At 36.1% G+C, this 15,850-nt stretch overlaps 2 long non-coding RNA genes across 3 annotated transcripts in view; one reads left to right on the top strand and one right to left on the bottom strand.

Annotated features, from left to right (window-relative positions):
• The window catches only part of LOC138181946 (uncharacterized), a 158,423-nt gene extending 155,544 nt beyond the window's left edge, over positions 1-2,879 (top strand). Inside the window, exon 3 of the long non-coding RNA XR_011173653.1 lies at positions 2,369-2,879. This is a non-coding gene — a long non-coding RNA (uncharacterized LOC138181946). The remainder of the gene's footprint in view (positions 1-2,368) is intronic.
• The window catches only part of LOC138181945 (uncharacterized), a 111,890-nt gene that overhangs the window by 82,236 nt on the left and 13,804 nt on the right, over positions 1-15,850 (bottom strand). The gene's annotated exons all lie outside the window — the stretch shown is intronic.

Here is a 15,850-nt window from a genome sequence, read left to right as displayed (position 1 = left end):
GAATTTTTAAATTTTTGAATTTTTAAATTTTTAAATTTTTAAATTTTTAAATTTTTATTCTATATTTTCGACTTCTTTTTTCGCGTAGAATCACCCCCTTTCCGCTTGTACCACCAGTTACCAACCACCCTGTATAATACGTGTCCGATGGTAAACGGTGTACTGGATTCTTCGGTGGTATTTATCCATTAGGTGATCACGGGTAAAAGTTTTATGTAACCGATTCTGCGTCTAGTTATGACTACTCTGTCACTTCTATTTATTTCGTTGTCCTTTAGTTTAAAGATCAAGTCCTGAATCAATTCGTATATGTTTGAGATTTTGGATTGTCATTCTTGCAACTTCATGTCGTTAGTTCATTAGTCAGGTGTCATTAGTTAGCCTTATTCTTTCGTCTTTCGGTCTTATCTTTTAGTGGTAAATAATTCAACACGACAACTGTTTTGTTTTTGTCTGCATCACGGATCGAATGTCGAATTTGATTTATAATCTGGTTAGATGTTTCGTCTTTGAGGACTCGCAGCAGACTCAGGGAGTTGCTACGTATTACCGTATTTTTTATAATTGCTTTTTATTGCTATTTCTATTGATAGAGTAATCCCATGCAGTAACTCTGTGAATTTTTTTATCTTGTTTTTTATCTTTATCTTTTTGTTTATCTTTATTTAGTTCGTTTTGAAGAAATCTTATAGCGTACTGTAATAATTAATACCACAATGATATCGATAATGTACTAATAAATCAGACGACAAAAATAAACTGGCAAGGTTAATGCAAGAGAAAGATGGTAGTCATGAAACATTCTTTCTCTCATTACAGTAGAAGCGTATTTTTTTCTTACTCAGCGGTCGGACAATTTCCTTCTTTTCTGCTTTTACTATAAACGCAGCCGTACTGTTATCCTCTGTAAATTACTACGAAAGCAGATTTCTTCGCTCATTCATTGTCTGGATATTTCCACAGAGTAAGTTACCTGTTTTATTTTGTTACAACCTCTTAATAAAGCGTTTTTTACCGACTTCTGTGGGAACAGGCGATTTCAAAGCTTATTAAGAATCAAAGATTCTGCGTGTACGTAGAATAATTAAAATGTTAACAGTCAGTTAACGAGTCGAGTATATAGTTAGCCCGAACGGTAGGTAGAATTTACTTTACGATTAAGAGATTTCGTAATGAGATTTTTCTATTGAAATTGACACGAAAGCGTTTCTAATCGATAAATCCAGTTCTCTTGGTAATTTCCATGCTCCTCTGTCAATAAGAATCCAATTTTCCGATTGAATTTTGTGACAATACTTCGATGAAGAATTTTACGACCAGAGTGTGTCATTAAGTATTCAAAGATTTAATAACGTTAGATTGGCGCAAGTGAGACGTGCGATAGAACGGTCGGGAACTACTTTTGAATCGGATATTTTATTGAAATCTGCCGTCGCAGTTTAATCGATAATTTTCGAAGCAGAAAACAGCTGTTCCAATGATAGAAATGTTCATTTTATACCAAAGTGTTTTTACATATTCCACGATATCGTATTAATATTCGTAAATTCAATACAAAACGAGAAGCTGTAATACATTTTATCCGCACATATAATTTTTCACTTTCGTTCAATTTCATTCGTTCGAATTTCATATACAATTTATAAATTACAACGATTCATATATATTAAAATCAAATTGACTTAATCTTCTCGCTACCACCGTTCAAGGGAAAAATTGTCGTTTACATCCCAAGTTTCGAACGTCCTACATCATACACAATACGACATATTAGGTTGTCCGAAATGTTTCTTCCGTTTTATAAGGAAATAATGGACGCACAATGTTTGCTGTTTTATATTAGTTTATTGAATTACGCGCGAACATAACAATAGAAATAGAACGAAATGGATCACACCTAATTCAATAAAATAATATAAAACGGAAATTGTTGTTCGTCTATTATCGCCTTATGAAACGAAAGAATCTTTTCGGACAACCCAATATATTTTTACGGATATTTGAATGATAGGCAGACGATCCAAACGGGCTTTTAAAGTGACACACGCCTGGCTGTGAAAAGCTACTAGTGCGTCACATAAGTGCGCGTGTACCGAAAGGGTTAACATACTTTGACATATAGAGAAACACGAATCCGCATGAACATTTGCACTGCACTCGTTACTTTGTTTAAAGTCTAGCTAAGATATTCTTATTATTAGATACCATTACGCACGATCAAGTAGGACAAATCTATTTTCCAAAATGCCGCAAAAATCAAAATTTCTAACGTGTCAAAATCCTCGCCGATTAGAATTTCAATCGTTAACCGTTCTACTCATCGGTAATACCAGGATTTCAGCGACTCTAACACCGAATTCCCTTGCAGTTGGCGTTCTTGTCGCAGAAAGAGTCGGACGACGTTGAGAATTCCAGCTGTCGGATGCGTTCCGGAGCCCTAAGCGCGTCTCGAATGATTATAATTATTGCACGTAGAAAAAGGCCGCGGGCGCTTTCCAAGCATTCTGCGTGCAGGCCAGGCGTAATGGTATTTTTGCGTTCTAAAAGCCGCAAAAACTGGACCGGTGGCGGAGAAGCTTTCGTCCATTCCGCCTATCCTTCTCCCTTCTTTCTCCCTCTTGCCTTTTTTTCCCTTCCTTTGGCCGTTTCACGCACGCACGACCATTAATCTGAGAAACGAAAGTCCTTCGAAGGAACGAAGCGAAGAGGAAATGCCATGCCGCGTGAGTCCGATCCGCCTGGCCTATACGAATCGCCACACGCTGCTATACGCGTGTAACTGTTCGTCGAATTTGACGTCAGAATGGGAAACTGGTGATAATTCGAGACGAGGTTGTCGTTCATCTGCGTAGGATGACTACGTTACGATGACTAATCAATGCAAATAGGTAAAGGATTACGTGCATGATCGCTATTAACGAGCAGGAGTTTACGTTAGTCTTAGAAGAATCGTGTGGCAAAATGTTGATTATTTGAAATCAATTACGGCACACCTAGTTTGGATGATCGAATTTCTTGGACAAACGAATAGTAACTTTGTTTTCGCACGAAAGGAAGATTATTTATCTTTAACTACTTTGTAAATATCGGTATTGAACGAGAGACAATTTCTCTTCTATAAGAGACAGAGTAAACAATTTTTATCAGACATTACAACTGCTAAAATTGTGAAATCAAACCAATCGTTCCTCCAATAATCATGAAGCTCGATACAATTACGATTATTCGATTGTCGATAAAGTCAAATAAAGTCTTTTTTAATTGAAAAACTATACTATGATATATTCATAAAAGTATCGAAGACGAATGGGATTGGCAACTAGTTCAGCAGCTGGTTCTATTTTCGTTTGCGATATCATTCCTTTCGGTAAATCAGAAGACAATTTTGTACCAACGAATGACCAGTGTTGCGATAATGAAAATTTTGCTGTACTTAACTCGTTGGCTGTCTTAAAGCCCATTTAGAAATTATAAAATGAAGTTTGCTAGAAGAACGATACAACTGGAATTATATTTTTTAAATAGTTGAGAAAATAAAAAGCGGTCGAAAAAACGAAGTAACGTTACACGTTCCATATTATCTTTATCCATTCTTTATAAAAAAAAGGTAGCTCATCGTGCAGAAAACATCATTGAATTAGCGTGTAAGAAGAGATCCTGTCATCTTCTCGAAACTTTTAATCTCTTTCTTTAAACGAGTAGCGGAGAAAGTATAATAGCAAAACGATCCAGTAAATAGATTGTATGTCCTCCGATATACCGTGACGCCTATCGTGCGTAAAATTTCTCAAGGTTTTCCCGATAAAAAGCTGAAAGACGGTGAAACCGCTTGTTCGATTTAATAGTTGCATAATTTAATTCGTTCGCGGGATAGCGTTTGTTGTTCCGCAAATTTTGCAACCTTCCAATGAAAAATTTCCATTCTTCTACTTCTGTTTCTTTTTATCATTAGCTGACAGTACATTAGCAGGTTCCGCCAACATTTTGCAGTGTATCTTAAAAATTACGTCTGTCATTAGAACGTTACGTTACATCTTTCTTTGCTTCGTTACAAATATAAAGATCCACGATGCGTGACTTAATTCAAATTCTCCGAGTCTCGACTCGCTACCACTGCGATTTTCAATCCACCGTGTATCATTTTCGTTGTTTCCTCGAACATTTCGTGAAAAACATAAAAATCTCGCTAAAACTCATACCTGCCAATGTTATTCCTTTCTGCCAATGCTCTCGTGGCGCGCGATACCAACCAATTTCACCGTATAAATATTCTTTTAATACCACCGTTGGAAAAACTTCGATCCCCCTTCAAACGTGATTTCTCCTCGCGAAATAACCAAGTTACATATCGAAACGGGAAAAAGAGAGAGAAAGAGAGAGGGAGAGAGAGAGAGAAAGATAAAGGAAAATTCTATACACGAATAGTCGAAAGATGATCGATGAGCGACGTGGAAGGGATCGACGGTAATCCAAGAAAACGGGATTACCATTGAACCTATTGAAAAAGCGGTATTCAATGGCCGATCCTCATCGGGGGGAAAAAAAGTAGAATTATAAATCAGCCTTTTGTGTTTAACGTGCCGCAGTGGAAAACAAAAATTGGCTGGTGCAACTAAGTAGAAACCGAAGTGTATAACTCATGTCCGCGACTACGGGTAATATTTAACCATGACCGCGCGAACTTTATATAAATCCCTGTGTTTCGTGCATAAATCGGTTTATTCCTTCGATATTTTTAACGGCCATTGAAATTCGACGGAGGGCGAGACAATTTATGTTTTTCCCATGCTTTGTCTATTAACTTCGGTTTCGACACAGATCTATGACCCGTGTGAGCGGCGACCAACGAAACGGTGTGAAACGAAATTTTGACGAACGGCTGCAATTTTTGGTGGCCACCGTAGACCACCCACCCCCTCTGTAGCCAGCAGGATTCCTTTTGTAGTCGGTAGAAGAGAGATTTTCGACGCAACAATGTGAACGAACCGAAATTTTATGATACGTCCATGGAGATCCATGGTTAACGCTGTCTACCCCTTCGAAACGTTGCGCTTCGTTTTAACGTCGTCATATTGGCAACAATCAAATTTTTCTTCGGCTAAATCTATCGTCCCAAAGTCGTCGTACGGCTATAATATTTGCGATCGTGATACACAGCGTCGTTGTTGGCAGAAATCGATCTGTGCTTGGACAGATTTTTATTTCTACGAGCGACCGAAGAAATGAAACTTGAGCAAAAATTTCCTTCGCAGTTGAACGAGCACAGATTAAAATTTTACGGAAAATAAAGATTATAAAGTAGTAGATCACGCTTTGATTTTCCGCTATTAAATAAAATATATCCTACAGATTACGGAGAAATTCTTAAAAAATAATAACGAATAGATTCGAATTGTTTAGCTACAAATATTTATCAGTAATTTTCCTGCCCATATATCTTTACATGTTACGTGTTTTCTGCATCTTTATACTTGCCATAAACGAATGTATGTATATCAAGAGGCTAAGAACGAAGCAAGAAGATAATGAACTTATTCCGATTGAAAGCAAACTCACGTTCATTTCAACAGAAGAAATCGGGCATTACATATATTACCACCTAATAGAATCGAGTTCCTGTAGGCAAATGATAATGGGGTTCCCGTGATGTGTTTCCGTATGCGTGGCCGATCTGTCCCGCAATTTCCTTAACTTTGCGGAACCGCGAAACCGGTTCGAACAGCTTTTTTCGCAATCGATTCGTCTCGGCTTCGCGATTCAGTATCCTTCGAACGTATCGGCCCGTTTTCTAGACACGCCGACAGAACGCGAGTACCGATTCGAATCGGCTCTTCCTCGCGTCATAGACGCCTGTGTCGATCGGCTACGTGAAATTGTTTGCCTAAAAAACCATCTCCCCTCTCCTAACTCTTCGGTGGTTTCCTCTTGTTTATTTCGACTTATCGAGAGAGCAACTCGAAACGTACGACCAGATATACCGTCGATATTTATGTAAATTCTTCCGAATATAATTTGTGGAAATGTTTGCGATTAAAAATATTCATAATATAGCGCTTGTTATAGTATTTGTTAAAATTGTTGTTTGTAAATTCCGCCTCTTCAGTTGTGTCGGTAAAACGAATTTATTCGTATCGATTTGCATAAATATTCGCAGTTGACTTACGACATTGAGTAACCCATGACATATAAATATTCGATAGAAATTCAACAAAGACGGATTGTATTTGAATAAAATTACAAATCCTTCCAGTTTAGTCATTATCTTCCCTTCGAACTACCAAAATTGCTAAAATAGCGCGAAAGAAAGATACATAGGCGTATCAAACAACCATCCTTTATTATCGTTCGATTCGCATCAACTATTCGTGGAAAAGTGTACCGGATAATTAGATGATGAATTAACGCGATTAACGTAACATTATCGAAATGAACGGCGAACGTATCAGAAATTGATGGAACAGGTCCATTGGCTGGGGTTGGTGGCGTTGCCTTCAAGAACGCCATCAATCAGATAATGAACACAGGATCGTTGTTAACGCGTATCACACGGCGTAAACGTGGTGCGGCATTCTGTGCAATCATTGGTGACGGTTCAGTGGCGCGGATCGAGACTTTTTGCCGTGGCGTCGTTTCCCTTCGGCTTTTCAAGGACTCGTAATCTCCGAGAACCGGAGACGCAACCTTCCTGGTACTGGCTATTAAAAGCAATTTATTAATAGATTTTTTAATTCCATCCGGTGTTTTAATTATTCTCATTTAAGTGACACGACCTGCACGATTCTGCCTTTTTTGAACGAAATGTCCCAATTAATATTTCTTCGTTATTCAGGATGTATCGAAGTATGTATTCGAAGTCTTGTATTTTATCTTCTTAAGTCAAATTATATTACACAGACTGTTACGACATAACGAATAAATATTTTTAATCGTACGAATAAAAACAGAAACAGCACGAGTTTCGAAGTAATAGACAGACTATTTTAACTAAGGAAAGCAGAATCGAACTAACGTTATCGGTGAAACTTTACAACTCGTTAACTGTAACTTATTAGTATCGATAAATTCTATTATATATCGTAATAAGTTTGATGATGTAACAAGTGAAATTTTTCCACGATTTTTTGATATTTTTAATTATAAAAGAGGCAACAAGAGATACGAAATTAAAACTGACTTTAATTTACCACAATAAATTTCCTATTATCTTGTATAATACGATTTCTTGTCGTTGTAACGATAGCGTTTTAACTACATTTTCGTGAAATTATTTTCGCAGACCACGGATTTCCCACAGATGAATTTATTGACTAAGCTAATACTTCTTGTAAAAATGTTGAGATAAATAATACGTGTATCTTCCACGTATCGTGTAACATTGAAAATTCCAAAACGCTGTGTTTTATATCATCTTTTTCTCTTTTTCAGATATTGGAGAACGCGTATGGTGCCAGGTTACGTTAGAAAATTTGGGAAATGTTCGAAAAGCTTTGTTTCAATTATAGGAACGAGGACTAGTTATTTTTACACGCGTATTATGTATACGCGCTTCATGTTGAAATGTTTCGATGTCGTATTGATTACGACCGGAAACGATATTTGCAACGCACAAGAGAATTATATTTGAAATTTCATCGGCGCAAATGTAACGAATTATTATTTCGACGAAATTGTGTTTACAAACGCAATTTTGGTAAAACGTTACAGCGTGATTGTCGCGAAAATTAATCAGAAATTCGATATGCACGATAGTGAGCGATAATGATGCAGAGGTATATTTAAAAACTCATAAGGATCGAGTAAAAAGGGATTTTATGAGTGAGAAATACGATTGTACAGGAAAACTCTAGGTATTTATTTCTCATCACATATGAAAATCTTAATTGTTCGTTTAAATTGCTTTATATAAAGAATAGTTTTAATTATTAAGAATGAGTTTCCGAAAACAATTATACATACGGATATTAATTAAAATTTTATTTTTCTATCATTTTTTCTCGTTTATATAGAATAAAATACCTTATTGGAAAGTACAGAGGCAACGAGATGTTAAACGTAACGATAGAAAGTTTTTGAATAATCTGTAGAATTTAAGAGAATACTAGAATACGACCAAAGAGTATGGTATATTCGGCTAGACGTATCACTGAAAACTGAAACATTGAAGAATCGATATTCGTGAATTAATATTCATCCTTTATGAATTGCTAATAACGTAAATCGCGTTTATAATTTACATGATAACCATAAATATCGAATATCTATAAATTCTTCGCCATTTATTATTAGTATTTATAGATTTTATGGACACAGAAGTCCTATAATACATCGATTCTTAATGTAACACATGTATAACGATTATCATAATCGGACCGTAATTCTCGAATTAATCATTTTGCAGTGCTTTATCATAAACTTTAAACCTTTATCATTTAGCAATAGAACGAACGAAAAAAAAAATACAATGGTTATTATCAATAATACATAATGCGAATTTCATTGACAGCAAATTGAAAATTTAATATATAATAATTTCTGTGGACACAATATTCCAAAACGACCGTTACGAAATTATATACGATTATTTGTATAGCAACCAGTATCCGTCAACATTTACCCATACATTCGACGCATAATAATAAATTACAATCATAACAGAGTTGTACCGCGTTTATACATCATTTATAACATTACAACTTCATTTGATAGCGGTACAATGAACAATAGCTGGCAATACAATCGCAATTTAAAGATAAACACGAACGGTATGTATCCAAATAAAATATCCTCCGCGCCATCTCATTGATTTCTAAAGCTTCGTTCAAATTAGTCAACGTACGTGGATTCCAGTAATTAAAATTCCTGCAACGTGAAATCTTTTTACCAGCCTGAAACTATCACTTGCTTGACTTGAAATATTCTTTCACGTTACGTCATATTATTTCCATTTTGCATATTGCCAGTATTATGCAGCATTATATAGTATTTATAATGCCTTAAATCAACTCTACCTGTTTTGAGCTTCATGTTCAGTCATACTTTCTATACATAATATATCTAATTTTCACAATTATAATTTTTCTATAATTCTAATCAACGCTCTACATACATACATAACTATTTTCTTACATAAACATGATATACATAACTACGTTGCATTGTACTTTTCATCCTCTTGAAATCGGATTATAGGCAATTTTATCAGCCCTTTTTACTTCTCCGGTAATTCTCCAGCGAAGCATCCTGTCTATATAATTGGTAAGCTATATACAATCAACTAGTCTTTAAATAATACTGTAATTTATCACTTTTTCAATTCTATATAAATTTCTGAACGTATCGTCTACGCGACAAAACGATCATTTGGATTTAAATCAACTCCGAATTCAATTTCAACTCTTCACGATCTTAGTATCTGGCTCGTTACATTAATCATACCGAATAAAACTACCAGAGACGGTTCTAATCGTCGATTTACATCAATTATACTCGTAAAACCGCACGACACATTTTTTCCCAACCGCACGACATCCGTCGCGTTTCCACTCGGCGAAGAAATTTCTTTTTTCACCTCTCTTTCCCGACTATCTCGCGCGATCTTTCACGCGATGTTGCACCTACCCTCGTAACAGAAGCGCTGCGGATCGGTCATTTGAAGAGGCAGTAGCACGCAGATGGCAGACAGCGTGACGATGAGCCACTTCTTTGCCCTGCGTCAACGAATCGCTACGAAGACCGCCCTATTCCTCTCCTTGTCCTGTACAAGTTCTTCAGCAGTGCCGCCGTACTCGCCCGCCAGCTACTCTCCAATCTTTCCTTTCACTGCCTCGACTTCCATGGAACTCCGTGAATCGCGTTGTCAGCAGCCGCTTCCTCCACGGAACCGACGAGAGCGTACTGAGCGAGATTCGTAATCCCAGAAAATGTTTCAACGTACATACTATACCTATATATGTACACTATATACCTTGGCTTCGTTTTAATCGGGCTGTCCTAGCTTCGATCGTTCTTTCCTGGTAACGAGAGTGATTGATCGGGATAGCGAATGTTGCGGGAAATTCTTGGCTAAATGGAAACTTTCAGGCGTTATTAACTCGTTGACTGCTACGTGAATTTTAGATATTTTTCCCTGACAGCTGCAATGGATTCAAATATACCACACCATAACATTTCATTCTCATATTCTGCAGAATATTATACCACGTTTTTCTCACGATATTATCTAGGTCGTTTGAGAAAGATTTGTTAAAATCAGTCTACGTAAATTTGAAAACGAGCATCTTCCTATTTAAGAAATAGGCACTTTAGCTTGTGTCTTGCGAATTGAATCTTTCTTTTGGAACGTTTGTGGCTAGTTTCATCGGAAGTTGGAGAAGGTAGTGGATATCTAGAAGTTTTAAGCAACGCCAAGTCCGAGAACTGGAACCGCTAAAGTTTCAAAAGTTTTATTCTGTATAGACCTGAATTAAGTTAATCGCGTGTGCATACAGAGATAACTACAGTGCATAGTTTTACTTCGTTCTTGTAAAACTAGCTTGTAAAAGAAGCTCCACTGCCTTTCGAAAATAAATGCGCGCAGTTTTCCTTGGCCTTGAGTTATTGCGATTAACTAATTTGTTAAAAATGTACTGTAAAAAATATCAGTCGAACGTCTTACAAATTGTTTAAAGCGTATCTCCATAGATTATATAAATCCATCGAATATTTCGTAACGCTAACGATCAAAACTTAATGAACTGCCATAGAGATCCTATTAACTTCAATAGTGTTACTGGACTATTAATTCGATATGATACTTTGATATAAGTTACCGAAATTATAAATGGAAAGGCAACGTGATCAATGAATCGTCGAAATTCATCAAATTCGTTACTTACGATCAATCATTCTTCTGCTCTAACCCTCAATTAAAAGATAAAGAGCGAAATACGCAAGTACAAAGTTACGATGAGAGATTTTTCCTTAAAAAGCTATTTTCTCCCATTTTTTGAAAATTTATGAAAAATATCAAACTGTTGCAGATAATAGGTACAGTAAATCATAATTTCATTTGTAATTTATTCATAATTTACTACCATTCGGTTTAATATTACAATATTATATGTATATATTATAATTTTTAATCGTCGTTGTTATAATTCTCACCAACATTTACCGATCATTAAAGAAAGAAGCGGTCGTAGCCAAGAATAACACTTTCTCTATTAACGCCAAAACCATTTCCAGACCAAAAAGAAAGCACGTAAGGAATAAAAAAATTGTATTTTCTCCGTTTCTTTCTAAACTACGATAGTTTCACTGGCGATTAAAAACTGGTTTCCCTCGATTACACCGATGATCCATATTAAAACGCAGGCGCGAATCAGCTTCCTAAAAGAAATCCGGCAGTGGAGCGAAAGAAATTTTTCTCATGCTCGTGGTTTCTCTTCCTCCGCACTCTATCTCGATAAATTTCCCTCGAAGCTCTATCGTACCCCGTGCCGAATCATCTCCATATTCCGCGAATAAATTTTTTCGGCCAGCACTTTTTCGATCTCAGGCTCGAAGCGACGCACGCCGTGAAATTCGTTTCGCACGATGATTCATAACCTTTCGTGACCTACTCATTTACTCCTGAGTAACTACGCACCGTTCGTAACGCTGCTTTACCTTGGTCGACACATAAAATCGAGCGGAGTGAGGACTCGTTTCCTTTCCATCACACTTGGCACCGTGACGCACGTAAACGATAGTTCTTGTGCTCGATATCGTGGTGTTTCTTACCATTTCTTTTTACTATTAACTCCGCTTACCATGATATATTGGGTATACCTAATAAGACGCAAAATTGATCGCCCTTGCTTTTTATTCGACCCCGTAATGAACGTTCTTTTCTATGATTTCATAGGATTTGTGGCGAGCGTGGTGAAGAATTTTTGTCAATTTAATAGGATTTATTTGGATCCATAGGAATAGGCGATGCGATATTTATGAATGATAAATCGTGGTATTTGGTTAACAGGTATAGCGATGGAAGTGAACTGTTAAGTAGAAAGTTAGAGAAAGGCGAAGAATTGTAATTTTTATTCTCATTCTTGCTCTTCTTATTTTTCAGGGAAATAGTTTCATGTAATTTATCTATCGGCAATGTTTCTTTTAAGTAATAACAATTTCAGGCAAGTGTTTTTAAGCATTCAAGCACAATGCTTTTTATATACACCATCCGTTTATTATTACCTGGCCTTTTTATTATAATACGTTAAATAACCGTTGCCTTTGTATTGAAATTTTCACGTTAATATGTTTCCGTTGTGATTCGTTTATCATTATTTAACAAACAAGAATATTCGTCGCGCGAAACGAAAGGAACTAATCAAACAAATAAATACTCTGTGTCGTTCTAGAATTACTTCAAATATATTCTCATAAATATTTGAATGAAAACTATCGTTTTAATAACATGCTTCTGTCATAATCTATTTATTATCGTACGAAAGAAATTAATTAAGCCGCATAGATTCTCCAACGATTCTACGTCTGACTTATTTCCATCATTAGCGCGTTACTTTGCTCTATTGCAATTTACATATGATTAACTTGCGGCATAAAATGAAAGAAAAAGAACAAACCGAACAAGCAGGTATTTTGAAAGTAGAGATGTCGCTTAAAATTTGTGCGTAAACAAAAAGGAACCTTCGTATAAAATTTCTTTCCTTTTATCAATTATTTAAATATTATTTGTGTCCTTTCTACAAAAAATAGCAATTCACACTAAAACACGGTAAAAGTATTCTTTACTCGATTTAAAAAACTTCGTATACCAAAATTTGTTGGTAGACTCCGTGTCAACGATAGTAGCTATATCTACACGCAGAAGATCGTCGATCCGTTTGGAAGGCGACCCATTCAAACTACGGACGCGAAAAGAATATTCATATCCGCGCGAGAGCTTTCTCCTCGCGAAGAAACAAAGAAACGAGCTTGCAACCAAAAAGGAAAGACATTTTAACGCTCGTACACGAACGAGAAATAATTTACGTGGGTAAATTTTCATTGGATCGGCGAAACTCGGAACGCGCGATGCAGCGGCCGTTTTTAAGCTCGTCAAACGAAAGGATCGCTTTGATCGGTGGGTAAAATCGAGCAAGAACGCCGATTTAGACGCGAAAGAGCCACCGCTGGAAAGGGTTTGCGATGTGAAAAAAAAACGGCCATGTAAGCGAAGAAGAATGTTCGTTATATCGGTTCGTAGCTTTCTCAAAGAGAAAGAGAGTTACGCGTTGAAGAGAGCGTTGTCGTACGATTATCGACGAGCCACGCGCAATCCCTTTTCGTGCTTTTTGCAAGCTGCACAGGCGTTTACCTTGGCCGTTACGCGGAATCGACTGCAGATACCAGTTTTTCTTTGTATCTTAGCGGGACATTATTCCGCGAACAATTGCCGTTGCCAGTGGAAGCGTTTGCATTGTCGTCGTCGCGTTTCTCGCTCGTCGTTGCCGCTCGTAGCCGCGCGCAATGCAAAACTGCACGCTCTTTAATTCTTTAACGGTGCACAAAAGCAACTGTATTCTCAGTCATCGGACTCGACGAATGCCGAACACCCGGTTCGGCTTTCGGAGAAAACGATTGATCACGATTTTGAAAATGTCGGAAAATTTCCAATTTCTTTGGTTCAATTTAACGACTTTCTTCGGTTTACGGAAAATTTCGTGGAAATTACCGAAGGAGAGAGTGAGTGAGTAAGAGAGAGAGAGAGAGAGAGAAATGGGGTTGTTTAAAAGTCATATAGCTTTAATCTCGCGCAATGTGCAAGTTTTAAGATTACGAAAGAGAAAATTTTAGTTGAGCTATAGATTTGGTTGAAGGTGATTCCATCCTTTTCATTGATTAGATACGCTGGTTTATAATTATTTTGTATTTTTTGATACGTCGTTTCAATTGCATTCCTCGTGCTGAATTTAGATATGAAATCTGGTTTCGTCACACAGGATTTTTCAGTGACACATAGTTTAATAAAGTATTATCTGAAGATGATCGACGACTTCCTGGAACATTTGATTTGAAAACTATCCCGTTTAACTCATCCAATAGTAGTTAGCTAGTATATGGAAACTCCGCTGGTAATCTCGCAAATAGACAGATATTCAAAGACATCTTGCACGCTAAATCTCTATTAGTGTAACTGTATCAGTAATTATTAAGTAATAAAGAATGCAGTCACGTAATGACTATAGGTGATGAAAAAAATTTGAATACATATTAGAATTCAGTACAAAGATAGGTACTATTATGTCAAAAACTTTATTAACCAGTGTTATTTATAATGGAAATACATCTTTTCTGATGCTTTTATAGAAGAAGATACGATATATTAAAATTTAACACCGGTTTTATCAAAAACGGATATATTCGTCGCTTACTTAATAATCTGTTAAACTATGACGTTGCGTTATACGTAACACGAGTGTGAAAGGGTTAACCTTTCCAGTGCTATGAATCGGTATTATAATCTTCAAAAAAATTGTTCACCAAGCCCTGTGAAACCATGTACGTATCCGCATGCTGTATGCAACCATTTGGAACGCTATGAATCCATGCGTAATACACATTCTTAATCGTTAATTAACTTTGGTTGATAATATATTGTTGTGTAAGTTGTTAATAGTGAAAATATCGAATAAAATGTACGTAATTATTTAGATATGTAATTATTTCTGAACAGCGGTATAAATTATTGATTCGAGATAACTTCATTCTCAGCACGATCATAACAATTTAAAATATAATTGCTGTCGCTCGTATAGATTAAACGATGGCCACGAATTATTTGATGAGGTTACTTTTCTCATTGCATGTCTGTGATTGCTGAAACATTAAATATATATAAATAAATATATATATATATATATATTTAAAGTTTAAAATAAAAGAACTATATACATTATAAATCAGCTATGCTACTGTCAAATACGAATGAAAGAAACGTATTGGAAATAGAAATTTAAAGATAATCAAGCAAGGTATAATTGCATTTAATTAAATTTCATACATCGACTCGTTATTAGAAGTTTTCCATTAGAATGCATTCGCTGTCACATTAACGATTGCTTGCAGTACTTCTTCAACTGGTTCCCGCGACCGATAAATTAAACACAATCCCGAATATCGACGATCGACAATAAACGTAGAAGTTCGTTCGAGGGGATACTGAAACCTTCTCGACGATTTCATTAAAAATTCCTGTATCACCGATCAATGTCGAACGATATTCTCATTGAAAATAGGATCCGTTTAAGAAGAGAAACAAAAAGAAAAAAGAAAAAATAAAAGGAAAAAAGAAAAGGTACGGTGAACAAGGAACAGCAAGATATTAAATCAGACCTCATAACGATGCGCATAAATCAACGGCGCTTCCATCTGCGGAAACGTCCATTTAAAACGCACTTTTTCGAACCCGATTTATCTCTTCAATCGAAACACTTCCCATCGTTTTACGCGATATAATATTATATTATATTCCAAAAAAATTATATTTAATTGTACGATGATAGGAAATAAGCGACTCGATCAAGATTTACATCTTTAAATTGAACACTACAGAGGAAAGACACGATAAGTGTAGTTTTTCATATTACTTTGTGGTGGCTGAAAGGAAGTTTTTTAACGTAATATCTTTAAAAACCGGAATAATCGTTTTGAAAAGAAATCTACAAGGCTTTTTAGTAGAAACTAAACGTAACTGGGTGTGAAATTAGTCTTAGGGCTATTAATATTCTTGAAACGTTCAAGAGGCTGAAAAAATACGTAGTCAACAGTCGTATGAAATAAAAATAGCCTTCCTAATTAAAAAAAAAAACTTAAGATTGTCCTCACT

The sequence above is a fragment of the Bombus flavifrons genome, chromosome 7 (assembly GCF_040668555.2).
Source record: "Bombus flavifrons isolate JBK064 chromosome 7, iyBomFlav1_principal, whole genome shotgun sequence".
Taxonomy (NCBI): domain Eukaryota; kingdom Metazoa; phylum Arthropoda; class Insecta; order Hymenoptera; family Apidae; genus Bombus; species Bombus flavifrons.
Note: the sequence above shows the minus strand (reverse complement) of the source record. Positions and strands in the feature narration are given on the sequence as shown.